Source organism: Malus sylvestris, chromosome 9 (genome assembly GCF_916048215.2).
Source record: "Malus sylvestris chromosome 9, drMalSylv7.2, whole genome shotgun sequence".
Lineage (NCBI taxonomy): Eukaryota > Viridiplantae > Streptophyta > Magnoliopsida > Rosales > Rosaceae > Malus > Malus sylvestris.
This window is the reverse complement of record NC_062268.1, coordinates 25,376,219-25,392,798: the sequence shown is the minus strand read 5'-3', so window position 1 is coordinate 25,392,798 and position 16,580 is coordinate 25,376,219. Positions and strand designations below refer to the sequence as shown.

The window sequence follows — 16,580 nt, the reverse complement described above, 5'->3', positions numbered from 1 at the left end:
TTTTTATTTTCTCTTTTCGCTGACACATCTTCCATTGGCATCAACAGCACTGTGAAAACAACCAGTGACATCTTAAGTCGGCATAGATAGCTCTGTCATCGTAGAATCAGCCGGTCTCGCAGTATCTTCCGTTGGCATCAACAGCACTGCGACGAGGACGGTTGGTTACCTATCCAAGTCTCGGTCGAGAAGGATTTCCGGATCCTTATTGATTGGGGTTATCTCATTAGCCTTCTCGGCGAAGTGAGGTGTTACAGTTTATTGAGCTCGGTGCATTGTACGCCGAGTTATTTTATGATTGGATACTCTCAAGTGGGATTTAGAGTTCGGCATTCAGACGGCCGAACCACGTTCACTATTAAGACTTATACTCGCTTTGAGTATTTGTGCCCTTACACTTTGGTGTCGATTCGGCGAGAGTTTACTCTGACGAATAACATCACTGTGACCGAATCCGACGACGGCAATTCGTGAACTTCATAAGAATAGTAACCTTGTCTTCAGGTTCGAGAGCCCAAGAGGCCAAGACGTGTTCCTTTCTCGGTCGCAATTGCAAGACGCAGAAGTCAGCCGCGCACCCAACGCAACATCAACAAATTTACTCCTTGGCCGAGCTCGGCCGACGAGTTGGCACGCCCCGCATTCACCGAAGGACATAGTTAGCTTATAGATTACTCGGCCTGCGCGCCACGTAGGCTTGGTGGTTTCTAGGGTCAACATTTTGGCACGCCCAGTGGGACCCAGTGCTAAACTACGAAGTTCATGCCAATTGAAACACGATCGGTAAAAAAGAAAATAGCTATGGGAAAATCAATAGTCGATGTACCAATTCAGAATATAGGACACAGTGTGCCACAGGCGCAGAATCCCGTCAGTGCCGTAACACCTGAGTCCACGAGCGCGACTCGCCGAGAAAGGGAAGTTAATCTCGGCGGTCAGTTTCGCAGTCTTGAAATCCCCGACAGGAACACCTGTGTTCTCAATGAAGGGATAATAGAGGATTGTGACGAAGATGGTGGCGAAGGATCTGATCTACCAACAAGGTCGTTTCTTCGAAAACGGCTTGACGAGCAATCTCGGACGGTCGAACAGACGTTTAGTTGAGGAATCGATAAACTTCATGACGTGATACGCAATACCAGTGAGGCACAAACGAGATTACTCGAAATACTGGTTAGTAAGGTCAGCGATGGTAGGACTTTCGATCTTGCCCAGCATTTGCCACCAAGAAATAATCTCTTACCAAGTGCACCGGCTGAGTCAATCCTTGCTCGGCTCAAACCAATTAACTTGGAGAGAGGAGGAGGATCGAACAGTCGGTCAAACGGATCCGACCAGAGAGTGGAAGTAACACCCGTCGATGTGATTGAGGTCCAACGGATGATCGATTCGGCCATAAAGAAAGGGCCAAAGTTCCCTAAATTTATACATCTGTATCCAGCTTATGTGGAACAGTTTGAATACCCTAGAGGTTTCAAAATCCTGGATTTTAGCCTTTTCGCCGAAGAATCATCCTTATCCTTGTTGGAACATGTGGCTCGTTTCACCGTGCAATACGGAGATGTCAATAGCGACTTTCACAAACTGCGACTGTTCAATTTTTCGCTGACGGGTTCAGCATTTGCTTGGTATATCAACCTTCCACCAAATTCTGTCCAGAGCTGGGAGGAGTTGGTCGAGAAATTTCATGAGCAGTTTTATCGGCCAGGAATGGAAGTGTCAGTATCCTCGTTAGCAAGGATGGCTCAAGCATCCAACGAATCCCCAATGGATTATCTTACTAGATTTAAATCGGCCAGGAATTGGTGCCGAGTACCTCTCCTTGAAGTCGAGTTCGTCAGACTTGCTTTGAATGGTCTTGACGTAGAATACAAAAAGAAATTCTTGGGGGAAAATTTTCGGGATATGTATGAACTAGCCTAGCATGTTGAGCAATATGATTATTTGCTTCATGAAGAGAAGATCTCAAAAACTCCGTCCAGAGGGACGATTTACAAAAATCCCACTATCAGTTATGCATCGGCCGAAGGTGAATGTGTTAGCGTGGATGCAGCCAAGATAATCATAGATAAGCCATACGTTTGCAAGGCACTGACTCAAATTGACTCTAAGGAAGCCAAAACCCGCTCGGCCCATAAAGAGACAATGAAAACGTCATAGGTCTATACTTTTGATATTACAAAGGCAAATGCAATTTTTGATCAATTGTTATCAGCAAAGATCATTAAACTTCGGCCTGGACATAACATTCCCAAGGCCGAAGAGCTTAAAGGAAAGATATATTGCAAATACCATAATTCAAGCAAACATACGACAAATAATTACGTCGTGTTTCGAGACAACGTCCAAAGCTGGATTGATAATGGCAAACTGAGATTTCCAGAGAAGAAGATGAATGTTGATACTGACCCATTCCCCACGGCAACAGTAAATATGGTAAATGCGTGCCTACCCAAGGACAAAGGAAAAGGGAAGGCCGAAGTTGTTACGACGCAACGCTTTTGGAATCAGAACTCTCGGCCACGTTTCATGGCTGATTTTCGTTCAAACGAACCACCTACAGCTTTAACGGGACCCGCTATTGTCAAGCCTATGACAGATTACAGCACTGATGAAGACAATGGGACGGTGGTTTTATGCAGTAAATGTAAAGCAAAGGTCAACATCGAGCCAAAGGAAAAGTCTTATCCACCTATAATGGAACAACCTACAGCCGCAACCCAGCAAAAGGTGACCAATGCAGGCCAACATCAAGAGGTTTTTGATAGGCTCGGTCCTAAAGTGATGATGGAAGAGACACCTTCAGTCAGACGACGCCTCGATTTTGATGCTCTTTTTTATGACGAATACTACTATATACGTAACTCTAGCAGCTCGGAATCATCGCGGAGCCAAAAAACTTTCAAACCTCCCGAACCTAGAGACCAACGATGGTATACATATCACTCTTCGAAAGGCGTCTACACCGCACTGTCCAAATCCCAGAAATGTCGGCACCAAAGAATAGATTGCATGGCCCGCCGACGGGCAGTCCAAGAAACTTCGGTCCCTAAATGGCGGCCGAATGACACAATTGCCACCGACGATGAACGACCACCTCCAACGATTATGACAGAGTTGGTTCAAGGGAAACGGCTGGTCAATCAAGATATCGAAACCATGTTCGAAGAGGCTGATAAACGGATCAAACTTCTTCTTCAGCCCGGGGAGATAAAGGCACGTCTCGAGCATTTCAGGCAAGAAGCTAAAAGCAAATTGACCCCGCCAGCCACACGAAAGCCTTTGATCAAAATTCGACGGAATTTACATCCACCATTCCTCAGGAAGGCCTTGGAATATATGCGAGAGTTTCATAAGAAACATTCGGCCAACGATCTGTATGGTTTGCCGAAAGCATGTCAAGACATAATCGATCTTGTCCTAACTTGCCCAGATGCTGAGCGAATCATTCAGAAGACCTCAGACCCAGGATTAAAAGTTAGGTTTCAGCACATACAAGAAGCTCGTGTCCTTGGTTTTAAAGTCGACCCATACACCGATATCGATGCAGCCGACCTTCCTTTTTCAATAGAGGACCTTTAGTATTTACGATATCACTTCAAAGTATTTTCGGCTGTTTCTCTCTTCAGCCTTACGGCCGATGAAATAGCATATGTCGCACGGCTGAATGCCTATCTCAACACTAGGGATACCCGTATACAGTACCAGGAGCAAGTTCGGATTCTAGTACCAAAAGCGCTTTCAATCTCAGACTCACATAAGGCACTTACGCAAAACCAGCAGGCTACCGAATAGACACCGCGGGACCAAACCATTGAAGAATGAGCAGAAGAGTCTCTTCATCCAATTATGACGGAAGCGAATGCCGCAGTCGCCGACCAGGAAAGAGACGAGGTTAACGAAGAGGATCATAACCCGATGGGCCCGTCAGTCCTGGATAACATGGGAATCAGTATGGTCCATGTTTTGCCCGCTGATTTTCAGTCAAGCACAGCTTAACCGAATTTCCTCGATGGTGATGTAGTTGCCTAGGAAGCCGGTCATATTGATTTTGTAACTATTACTGAAGTCGAGGCAACAGCAAAATATGATAGTCTGAAAGCAACTTTGGCCGAATTGTTTCCTCGTTCATCATCGGCCAAACTTCGTCATTTGAAGCCATTGTATGTAACGGCCCATATCGAAGGGTATCCAGCCTCCAAAGTTTTCGTCGACTGTGGAACCACCGTCAATATCATGCCTGTAAACATCATGAAGGCTTTACATCGCTCCAATGACGAAATTATTCTGTCTGGGATCACAATGAGCAGTTTTGTCGGAGACAAATCCCCAACCAAAGGGGTACTTCCGTTAGTAGTAAATATTGCCGGTCGTAATCACATGACCGCTTTTTTCATTGTCGACTCCAAGACCGAGTATAATGCATTGCTCGATCGAGACTGGATTCATCAAGCCAGCTGTATTCCTTCATCATTATATCAAGTGCTCATGTTTTGGGAAGGCAAATCGGTCATTGTTCACCCAGCCGATAATCAACCCTTCGAGGCTAACATGATCCAAGCACGGTATTATGATGATCACGTCGGCTATATCACCCTACAGGGTTTCAATGATGAAGGACGACCGACTCGAATTTCTGTTCAAAAAGCTATCGAGGTTGGCGCTGAAACTGTCCACCAGGATTCGGCGAGACTCAGTTTAGCTAACTTCATCCCCGATCCCGATGTTTGACACCGATTAGGAAAAACGTCGGGCCGCGGTTTCATCTACTATGGAACGACTGCTGGCTCATTGGTATACTATATCTAAACAACCAAATTCGGGTGTTAACCTCGTCGAGTTCCTCGCCGAATGAGATAATGGTCCTGTCTTATCTCTTGACAAAATTTAAGCCGCCCCGGCCGAGATCGAAGACAAGCGACCTCAAGTCAGAGATTCCTTGGAGGAAATTAATGTTGGGATGGCTAATGACCCACGGTCTTTATTTGTTAGTGTGTTACTTCCTCAACCTATGAAAGCCGAACTTCATGCCCTACTTGAGGAATTCAAAGATTGTTTTGCTTGGAGCTACCATGAAATGCCTGGCTTAGATCGCACTCTCGTCGAGCATGAGTTACGTATTAAACCTAGATGTAAACCTTTCCGTCAACCACCTCGTCGATTCTCGACCGAAGTGCAACTTAACATCAAGGATGAACTAGTTCGGCTTTTGAAAGCAGGGTTCATTAGGACAGCTCGATACGTTGAATGGTTGGCCAATATCGTTCATGTTTTAAAGAAAAGTGGTGCATTGCGCATTTGCATCGACTTTAGGAATCTGAATCTGGCAACTCCCAAAGATGAGTATACAATACCGATTTCGGATTTGTTAATCGATGTCGCAGCAAATCATGCGATCTTATCCTTTATGGATGGACATGCTAGGTACAACCAAATTTTTATTGCCGAAGCTGATGTGCACAAGATTGCTTTCCGCTGCCCGGGGGCACTCGGAACATACGAATAGGTTGTCATGCCATTCGGCCTTAAGAACGTCAGCGCCACTTACCAACGGGCAATGAACACCATATTTCACGATTTAATTGGAACCATCGTCGAAGTCTACATCGACGATGTTGTCATTAAATCTAAACGCCGGCAGACACATCTGGACGATCTCCGACAGGCTTTCATCAGAATGCGTCAACACAACCTCAAAATGAATCCTGCCAAATGTGCCTTCGGTGTGTCGGCTGGTAATTTTCTCGGTTTCCTCGTGCATCACCGTGGGATTGAGGTAGATGAAAATAAAGCACGCGCTATCATCAATGCTCCACCCCCGACAACGAAGAAACAACTGCAGTCCTTACTCGGTAAGATAAATTTTCTCCGCCGATTTATAGCTAACTCGGCGGGTAAAATGAAAGCATTCTCTACGCTTTTGAAACTTAAGGACTCAGATAAATTTGAGTGGAAAGACGAGCATCAGGCGGCGTTTACGCAAATCAAAGTCTCCCTCACGACACCACCTGTCCTTGTTCCACCCCAACGCGGTAAGCCTCTCAAGTTATATATCTTGGAGGCCGAAGAGTCCATCGGCTGCCTCCTCGCCCAAGACAACGATGTCGGACGAGAGCAGGCTATTTTTTACCTCAGTCGCAATCTTAATCAACCGGAAATCAATTATTCTGCCGTTGAGAAGCTCTGTCTCACTGTGTTCTTGGCCGCTTCCAAGCTTCGGCTTTACATGCTTCCGTCGGTCACACAAGTCATTGCCCAGGCCGACGTCATCCGGTACATGCTCACCCGACCAATCGTAAAAGGCCGAATTGGGAAATGGACAATGGCGTTATCCGAGTTTAGCTTACAATACGTGCCCTAGAAAGCTGTCAAAGGCCAAGCATTGGCGGACTTCCTTGCTCAACACCCTTCCCCTTACGATTTTGGGGACCCCGACGTCGAAATTGGCATGGTTAAAACGCGCGATAACTACTGGATGATGTACTTTGACGGTTCAAGTACTTCATCCTCGGCTGGCATTGGCATTGTCATTCAATCTCCTAACCATGATCGTTGGTATTTTTCACTTAAGCTGGATTTTGACTGCACTAATAATCAGGCCGAATACGAAGCCTTTATCATCGGCCTTGGCATCCTTCATGACTTGCGGGCCACCCGTGCCCTCATCCTCGGCGACTCCGAACTTGTGATTAACCAACTTAATGGGTTTTTCCGCTGCATAAGTTGTACCCTAGCACCCTACCATATGGTTGCCAGCCATTTAGCCGAATCCTTCGACAGTATTACATTTGAGCATATTTTCCGGATCCATAATACCGACGTGGACGAATTGGCTCAAATCACCTTCGGTGCACAACTCCTGGGGGGTAAGGTAGGCTGAGAAATACCGGTGTTACGATAACTATACCCAGCCTTGGTTAACCAGCAAGTCCTCCGACGCGACAACGTGATACGCACCAAAGTCATGTCCTTACCTTCGTTGCTAGACTAACAAGACCTTATAGAGGTTTGCACCGTCGAGGTAATACCAGATAATTGGAGAATGCCCATTATGCAGTATATTGACTGAAGGAATTATTTTGAAAAACATGTTCATTTGAGCAACATCATATAGCATGCAATTAACAATTAAAAGGCGGAATCATGCTTGTATGTACTCAAAAACAAAACATGACCATGAAATTCAAAGCCTAGTAGATTGGTGAACCAATAATCAACTCAAAAATAAGTGAGTTGAAATTAATACCTTTGTAGATTCCTCTTTGCATAAGCAAAGGCTAATCACCCAAAGAGATAGGGCCTTCATTCCTTGCTTCTTAGATCCATGGATTTGGATGGAAGAATAGGTTCTCCAAGTTCCCAAAATTGAGAACCTCTAAGTCTCTACACCAAGGAGAGATTGGATGATGAATGAGTGACCTTGGAGGATTAGATGACTAGCTAATCACCTCCAAGGTGTTGGCCTCTTTAGAGAGAAAATGGAGAGACAATTCTCACCCATTTTCCCCAAAAATAAACCCTTATTTCACTTAATGAATATTTGGCTATAAAGTCATTTATATAGTCACTTCTTTAAGTGACCTAAATAACCAAAACCCTAATTCATTCCTTATGGCCGGCCATTTAGGGATTTTTGGGCTTTTGGGCTTTAATGAATCTTTATTCATTAAATTGTCATACAACTTAAGTTAATGGGCTTGACGTTCGAAGCCCATTGGGCCTTAAGGTCCAAAACTATCCCGTGGTCTTTAACGAACTTATTCGTTTGATTAATTAACATATTAATTAATCCTTGCCATAAATAATTAAACCATTCAATTAATCTTACTCATTTCATTTATTTCGTCCATCTCTACCTTACACGGTGTACGATCCATTAGGTTCCTTTTAGCGAGGTAGTGGGCGATTAAAACCATTTTACATCGATTGTGAATTGAAACTATTTTCAATTCTCCCTTTAGTGATTACACACGTTTAGGGCTTCCACAAACCATGAGTGACACCTAGCCGTATGTCATGGTTACCCAAGCTAATCAGAAGAGGTGGAGAACCTATTCAGTCTGGGATTACAAATGCAATACGGTCTTTCTCTAATCTAATACTCTTGACCACATTGTTTGGTTTGATAGTTTATTTTCTCATGTCTACTATCCAATGTGTGTCTTGTGCTTATATGATTACCTTGAATGTGATTAGGAACACATTCCCAAATCTCATTCATACTCTGGCCAGAGATTCAAATCATATCAGAGAGTATTCTCCCTCAAACAGTTTGAAGGTTAGAGATCCCTTGTTGCGCATTCACTTGTCTCCATAGCTAAGCGGCTTGACCCCAACGATGCCGTGGACACCCTCCTGGTGGGATGACTTTGACATAATCAAAGATCAAGGTCTTAACCACAAGACAACTATGATGCCTCAGGTCAAAGGACTACTTTGCATTATCCCAACCATGAGTTCTCATGTGACATGGAATATGAGAACTCTTCATTGATCGCGTTCAGTGAACTCATTCTCTATTGAGCACCTACCGCACTTGTCTTGATGTCACACACACCAATGATTCGAGACTAATCACTCTCCCTGAGAGAAGACATAGTACGTACCGATCTTGACGGACTGTCAATGCCCAATTGGCAATCCTATGATCAGGAACGTTTAGGATGTGTCTACGAAAGAATGGTCTCAAGAATCTAACTTCATTAGATTACATTCTCCCAATCACAAATTCCTTGGACTTTATTGTTTAAGCATATAACATTTATATGAGACGGCTCAAACAATAATGTATGCCCTTTATATGTAAAACTAGATTAGTTTAACATGTGAAATGTCCGTAAAGTATCATCACATGATTGGCTTTAGGGCACATTTCCAACAATCTCCCACTTGCACTAGAGCCAATCAGCTTGATCATCAATGATGATATCTCTTCTGTAGTCATTTCATAAATGGCTGAATAGTAGGCCTAGGCAGTGGATATCTATATGTGTTATCCACAGAAGCAACCTTGAGAATAACAACGTCACCATTATACATGATTCTCAATCATGTGGTTCAGTCTCTCATTTGTGTTCGGATCTTGATGAGACCTTGATTCCCAGGCTTGAGTTATCGCCCCATTAGTGTCATACACTTTCTGGTTGGAACCGAATAGAGAGTTCATAAATGAACTTTCCCATCCAAACAACATTGTTGTAAACTTCTATATGGCAATATATCTTGCATTCATAATGGAACACACTAAAGTCATTACTTTAATGTTTCCATCCAAATATCTCTTTACTCATAATAAAGAGATATCTGTTTATCTCTTCATTCATAATGAAGAAACATCCAATGATGGATTAGATTCATAATCTAATACATTTACGCTTCCATTACGTTACTTTGATTCTTCCTCGATCTTTGAGGAATTTATCCTTTAGTATTTCTTAAATACTTAAGGACTCACTTGACAGTTGCCATGGTTCTGATCCTGGGCTTGCACTGATATCATCTTGTACCGTTCTAGGTACAACTCATATCAATGTTTTTCATACAATATGAAATACATAAATCACCTTTCTGCGTATGCATAAAGGATTCTATTTACGCATTATTTCTTTGGGAGTCAAAGGGGCACGTTCCCTTTGAGAAGGGCAACTTGCTAGTCTTACTAGAGTCATCCTTCTAATTGAAGTTTATCATCATATGAGAAACTTCCTAGCATCCATTGTCTATTATTAGGGATTGATATAATCCAATTATATCATGAAATATATCATTATAGATTTCCATCCCATGTATATAGACTATATCTCCCATATACATTCTATCTTCATATAATGTATTAAAGTCATAACTTTAACGAAGAAGTATTCTTTTCATTTCCAAAATTAATATATCATATATATTTAAATTTTTAGGAACATGATTAACTCCCACTAATCTTTTGTAAAACTAGTAAACAAAAGATTCATTTACATCTTTATGAGAAATCAAACGATTTGATCATTTTTCTCATAAAATGCAAATAGCTCCCACTAACTTGCTAAGATCCATGATGGATGGATCTCTACAACTTTCATGTCTTGTGATTCATAGTTTTAGACATATATTATCAAGACTATCTTAATAATGGTTTCGGAAACCCATATTATGTCAAAACATTGGATCACCATTTAGTTGTAGCTAACAATCTTTGAATTAATTGAAACTAAGACTACGTCAAAAATGGTTCCTTTAAAGTTAACCATTCTCTTTGATTGTAGTCACCTTAAGCTACCAATTAGCTATGAAGGTTTCATTATTTCGAGTCAAATGGTACTTTACCATTTCCTTGAGTATATATCGTATATGCACTCAATGTAGTCATAAGGATTTTCATTCTTATTTCTTTCGAATTAAGAGGTGCAACTCTATGACATAGTCATAAAGTTCAAAACCATTCAACTGAGACGGTTTTTAAATCCTTATCGACTACCTTGGAGCTTGTGGTATAGGAACTAGGTTGTTATATTTGTTGATTACTTTCTTGTCTCTCAAAGAACCCATTCTTTGAGTTCTATCTCTCGTTCATTTGCTTTTAGGCAAATCACATTGTAGAATTACAATGAACTATCCAACAAAACAACATTTGTTAGTTGGTTTATAGAAGCGATATCCAAAAGTTATTTTAAGGATATCCTACAAGATTATTATCAAACAAATATTGCTTGTTAGCACACAACCCCAAATCTTTAACATGCTTAAGATTTGTCTTTCTTTTCCAACTACATCTTATGGAGTCATGAAAATATTGGAAGATCTTCTCATTGACAATCATATTGTTTTTAGAAGTATATATCCTATATATGGGTAATAGATAACATCTAACGAACTAAATCTTATTCAAGTTCGTTCTTCTCCTAATGGAGAAATACATTATCTTATGATGCTATTTTCCTTGATATCTTTCAAGGAAACTCATCTAAAGTGTTACCTTTCCTTGGATCAAATCTAAGGAGGTAAATACTTTAGACGTCTTACTCATCAACTTACATTACTTGAATTCTTTGAAACATTTTGCAAAGTATTCGGACTTGTGTTTATTCAAAATAAACTATAGTCCAACCGAGAGTGATCTTCGGTGAATGTAATTCAACATGAGTAATATTATGTTTGTGGACAAGTGCCACTAACATTTAAGTGAATTAATCTCAACAACTTTGTGATTCTTTCTTCTTTCCAAAAGAATAAAGATTCAAACATTTTGCCTCTATACAATTTTAACAAGAAGGTATTGGATCCGGATCTAACGATCCAAAGCATCCATCTTTCACCAACTCATAACTTATGTTTTTAGAGGTATCACAACTTTAGTTGGGATTAGTCACTACCTTGCAACCTTTTGGGTTTTAAGCATCATTATTTTCTAAACAGTTAACACCACCATATTATCTCTACTATAGAGATAATTAATTAGATTACCATAATCCAATCATTGATTAATAAAGAACATTGTTTTGTCAAACAAAACATTTATCCATTTCACATAGTGACTGAATTTAGTTCCTTAAAATTGGAATACAAAGACAATCTATGTTTTTCCAATTTCTTTGGTAGTTCATATGAGGAAGTAAGTACCATCTGCTTTCGCAGAGATCTACATTTGATTCACGTTTCGAATGTGAAGTACTTTCTCTTCTCTCATTTATCTTCTACTTCTTATTAGCCACACTTTTACAACGATTGTAAAACATAGTCACTAATACAGAATCATGCATTCAAGTAGAAGAACCAACTGTTTTGAACTATTCAAGAACAATTTACAACACCTTCGAAAGGTGTGTCCTTGACACTTGCAAGACATTTCTTGCAAATACCCCTTCCAATATCCATCCTTTCATAAAGAAAGTTTGTTCCCTTGGAGTTATTTATCTTCTTTATTTGACTTTCACCTTTGACTACATTAGTCATGGTCCCTAAACTCCCACTATCTCTCTTGAAACCTTTTTCAATTGTGTTATACACATCAAACATTTTGGAGAGTATGTGGTTATTGTTCACTATATAGTTTACAATAAACTTAGTGAACGATTAGGATAGGGAAACAAAGGTGAAGTCCTTGCCTAGTTTCCGTCTCGTTTAAGTGGTTTATCACTTCAACATTCAATGATTCAAAATCATCATAAGTCCATGTTAATGGACTATTTTTGTCAACCAACCATTATGTTCTAAACATAATTACAAACCTTCAAGAGTTGTACAAGGCAACTCTCATTTCTTCATACAACAATTTGTAAATGAAGAATCATGGCACATTTAAGTGTTCATGCCTTTGTGCTTTCTTCTCAAGTTCTTTGTTCATTTAACAAAGAAACAAGCACTAAGTGTTTGCATTGACTAAGAGTTGTTCAAAGCAACTCCTATTTCTTCATACAACAAATTGTAATTGAAGAATTATGACATTAAAAGTGTTGTCCTCTTTATGATAGACCTTTTCTAACATATTCTTCTAATGATACATTATCAATAGGAAGATTGTGAGGATGAGACTACTTAGATACATATGCAATCCTTTTAAGACATTCTTTGGGATTGTGGTACCTAAGTCCGGAAACTAAAACATTCGGTTTTGTCAAGTGTTGGATAGCGTTTGCAAATATATTGGTAAACAAATACATAACGAATATAAATTGATTGATTTTAAGCCATTTGATTCGGGTCTTTAAATCAAAATAGCACCACCCACTATTTTTGGCAAATTCCATATCCCTCATAGGAATTCGAGAGTTTTGGATGAAACTCCTAGTAGGTTATGGGAGGCTCACTATTACCAAGCCCACCTCACGATGATACGATATATGGCTAGCAACAATAATAATGAGAGAGTACGCTTACTCATTTGCAACTCATGCAAGTACCCATCTTATTTGGCCTCTAGAGAATGTAACCTCACAATGATATGATATTGGTTCCATTGCACTTAGTTAAGTTCTTCCCACCATGCTTAGTGTGTGAAGGGGTTCAAGAATAGCCTCACGATGATACGATATATAGCTATCCTCGTTGCCTACACTCACCTCATCATATGTATATGGATTCCTCCTGAGTATAAGCATGCACTGTGTACTCCCCCATGATAGGGTGAAGCCGGTGTACAAGTCATAAACGATTGGATCCCACCACGGTGGAAGGCCACGAAGAGATATTCTAAACATCTCTCGCTTATCAACTTAATATTGGTTTGGTTGAGGGTTTTAGGTCTCATCACATATAAACATACATTTTAATCTCTATTAAAACTATTTTGGTCCTATAACAACTATTGGTCCATCTCATTGTTTTAGTTGTACATAATACTCCCACTATGCTTTTAAAACGATTTTTAAAGCAAGAGTATATGATACTACTAACATAAACTTTGCATTCATTTGATGGACTACATAGTTGCCTTAGGGCCTAAGGATGATTATGAACCTTTGTTTAGATTCAACACGAGCCTTGTGTTGAACCTCAGTCTAGGAATGAAGATTGATTTTAGTTACGCGTTTAATCACATTAAGGCGTGTTGTCTTATGGGCGTTGGACCCAACTACTTCATTTTCATGCATATCATATAAAGCAAGAAAGAAGTACTTCAAAGTAAAGGTGAGCTTATGCTCATTACAACATTTGCATATAACAAATTACTTTAAAGTAAAGAAGAGCTTAAGCCCTTTTACAACATTTGATCAAATCAAATTACAACCAAAATTTAATCTACACATTCCCATGGTTCAAACAAATTTGAAACGCCTTTCACATAGCTCAATTATATTAGGCTTAGGTTCATAATCACCCTTTAATTAATTAACACTTTAACTAATTAATTGAATGCAACATTTTCATTTGGTTTTTGTATCCATAAAATTGATTTAAATGGAGCTAAACAAAATGAAAATCCAATTCTCATTTAAAGAGACAAAACAATTTTGTTCTCATCCTATTTGGGCCATCTTGCAATTAACCTCAACTTTTGGGCCATATTGCAAATACAAAAACTTTTGGGGTCACTTTGTATAATACACAAAAGTCACAACTTCATGTAAATACAACTAGAACCCAAACTTTTAATAATGCAAAAACATCATTAAAGGAACAAAACAATTTGTCCTTTAGCGTTTTTGGACCTAAACGTAAAAACGTAAACTTTTGGGCCAAAGTGCAAATACACAAAAGTATCAAAACTTTATGTAATTGCATAAAAGCCCCAAAAGTACTCCCTTTGAGGGAGTGGCTGGTTTTAGGGAGGGATAAGGTTGGTGTGTGTGTTGATTTGTGAGTTTTGTCAAAAACATGCAAGTGTATGTAAGATAAGATATGTTTTTGAAATAATTCAAACACAATTATTTCAATCATCATTTATACAAATATTTAACACTTTAAATACATAATAAATCATTTAAAAACATATCACATATACTTTATGAAATAATTCAAAACTTTGAATCAAAACACCAAACCTTTTTGTTCTTGACAAGAACATCAAGAACAATGAAGAACATCCATGAAAAACCCAAATTTTTCCATGAACTTTTTCCACCCAAAAACATTCCAAAACCATTCTTACTTAAGGGAAATAACATCTAACCAAACTAGGGTACTTAGGGGTTCCAAAGAACACATTAAAACACTTTTAACAAGTCAAACAAGAACCCAAAAATTCACCCTTTGATTTTGGCCGAATTTTCCCAAAAGCATGGCACCAAATTTTAGCTCCAATATTCATGCTCATATGAACAACATCTACAACATTTGAGATAGCAAATTTTCCAACAAAATTTACTTTCAAAGAAGCAAGAATAAAGCTTGTAACAATTACAACTTTTAGATCACATACTATGAACTACAAAACCCAAAAGGATTCACCAACTACTAGACCTAGGCTCTGATACCACTTGAAGGAATTATTTTGAAAAACATGTTCATTTGAGCAACATCATATAGCATGCAATTAACAATTAAAAGGCGGAATCATGCTTGTATGTACTCAAAAACAAAACATGACCATGAAATTCAAAGCCTAGTAGATTGGTGAACCAATAATCAACTCAAAAATAAGTGAGTTGAAATTAATACCTTTGTAGATTCCTCTTTGCATAAGCAAAGGCTAATCACCCAAAGAGATAGGGCCTTCATTCCTTGCTTCTTAGATCCATGGATTTGGATGGAAGAATAGGTTCTCCAAGTTCCCAAAATTGAGAACCTCTAAGTCTCTACACCAAGGAGAGATTGGATGATGAATGAGTGACCTTGGAGGATTAGATGACTAGCTAATCACCTCCAAGGTGTTGGCCTCTTTAGAGAGAAAATGGAGAGACAATTCTCACCCATTTTCCCCAAAAATAAACCCTTATTTCACTTAATGAATATTTGGCTATAAAGTCATTTATATAGTCACTTCTTTAAGTGACCTAAATAACCAAAACCCTAATTCATTCCTTATGGCCGGCCATTTAGGGATTTTTGGGCTTTTGGGCTTTAATGAATCTTTATTCATTAAATTGTCATACAACTTAAGTTAATGGGCTTGACGTTCGAAGCCCATTGGGCCTTAAGGTCCAAAACTATCCCGTGGTCTTTAACGAACTTATTCGTTTGATTAATTAACATATTAATTAATCCTTGCCATAAATAATTAAACCATTCAATTAATCTTACTCATTTCATTTATTTCGTCCATCTCTACCTTACACGGTGTACGATCCATTAGGTTCCTTTTAGCGAGGTAGTGGGCGATTAAAACCATTTTACATCGATTGTGAATTGAAACTATTTTCAATTCTCCCTTTAGTGATTACACACGTTTAGGGCTTCCACAAACCATGAGTGACACCTAGCCGTATGTCATGGTTACCCAAGCTAATCAGAAGAGGTGGAGAACCTATTCAGTCTGGGATTACAAATGCAATACGGTCTTTCTCTAATCTAATACTCTTGACCACATTGTTTGGTTTGATAGTTTATTTTCTCATGTCTACTATCCAATGTGTGTCTTGTGCTTATATGATTACCTTGAATGTGATTAGGAACACATTCCCAAATCTCATTCATACTCTGGCCAGAGATTCAAATCATATCAGAGAGTATTCTCCCTCAAACAGTTTGAAGGTTAGAGATCCCTTGTTGCGCATTCACTTGTCTCCATAGCTAAGCGGCTTGACCCCAACGATGCCGTGGACACCCTCCTGGTGGGATGACTTTGACATAATCAAAGATCAAGGTCTTAACCACAAGACAACTATGATGCCTCAGGTCAAAGGACTACTTTGCATTATCCCAACCATGAGTTCTCATGTGACATGGAATATGAGAACTCTTCATTGATCGCGTTCAGTGAACTCATTCTCTATTGAGCACCTACCGCACTTGTCTTGATGTCACACACACCAATGATTCGAGACTAATCACTCTCCCTGAGAGAAGACATAGTACGTACCGATCTTGACGGACTGTCAATGCCCAATTGGCAATCCTATGATCAGGAACGTTTAGGATGTGTCTACGAAAGAATGGTCTCAAGAATCTAACTTCATTAGATTACATTCTCCCAATCACAAATTCCTTGGACTTTA

At 39.6% G+C, this 16,580-nt stretch overlaps 1 long non-coding RNA gene across 1 annotated transcript in view; it reads right to left on the bottom strand.

The window, feature by feature from the left end:
* Window positions 1-16,580, bottom strand: part of LOC126583779 (uncharacterized) — a 34,026-nt gene that overhangs the window by 7,015 nt on the left and 10,431 nt on the right. The window lies entirely within an intron of this gene.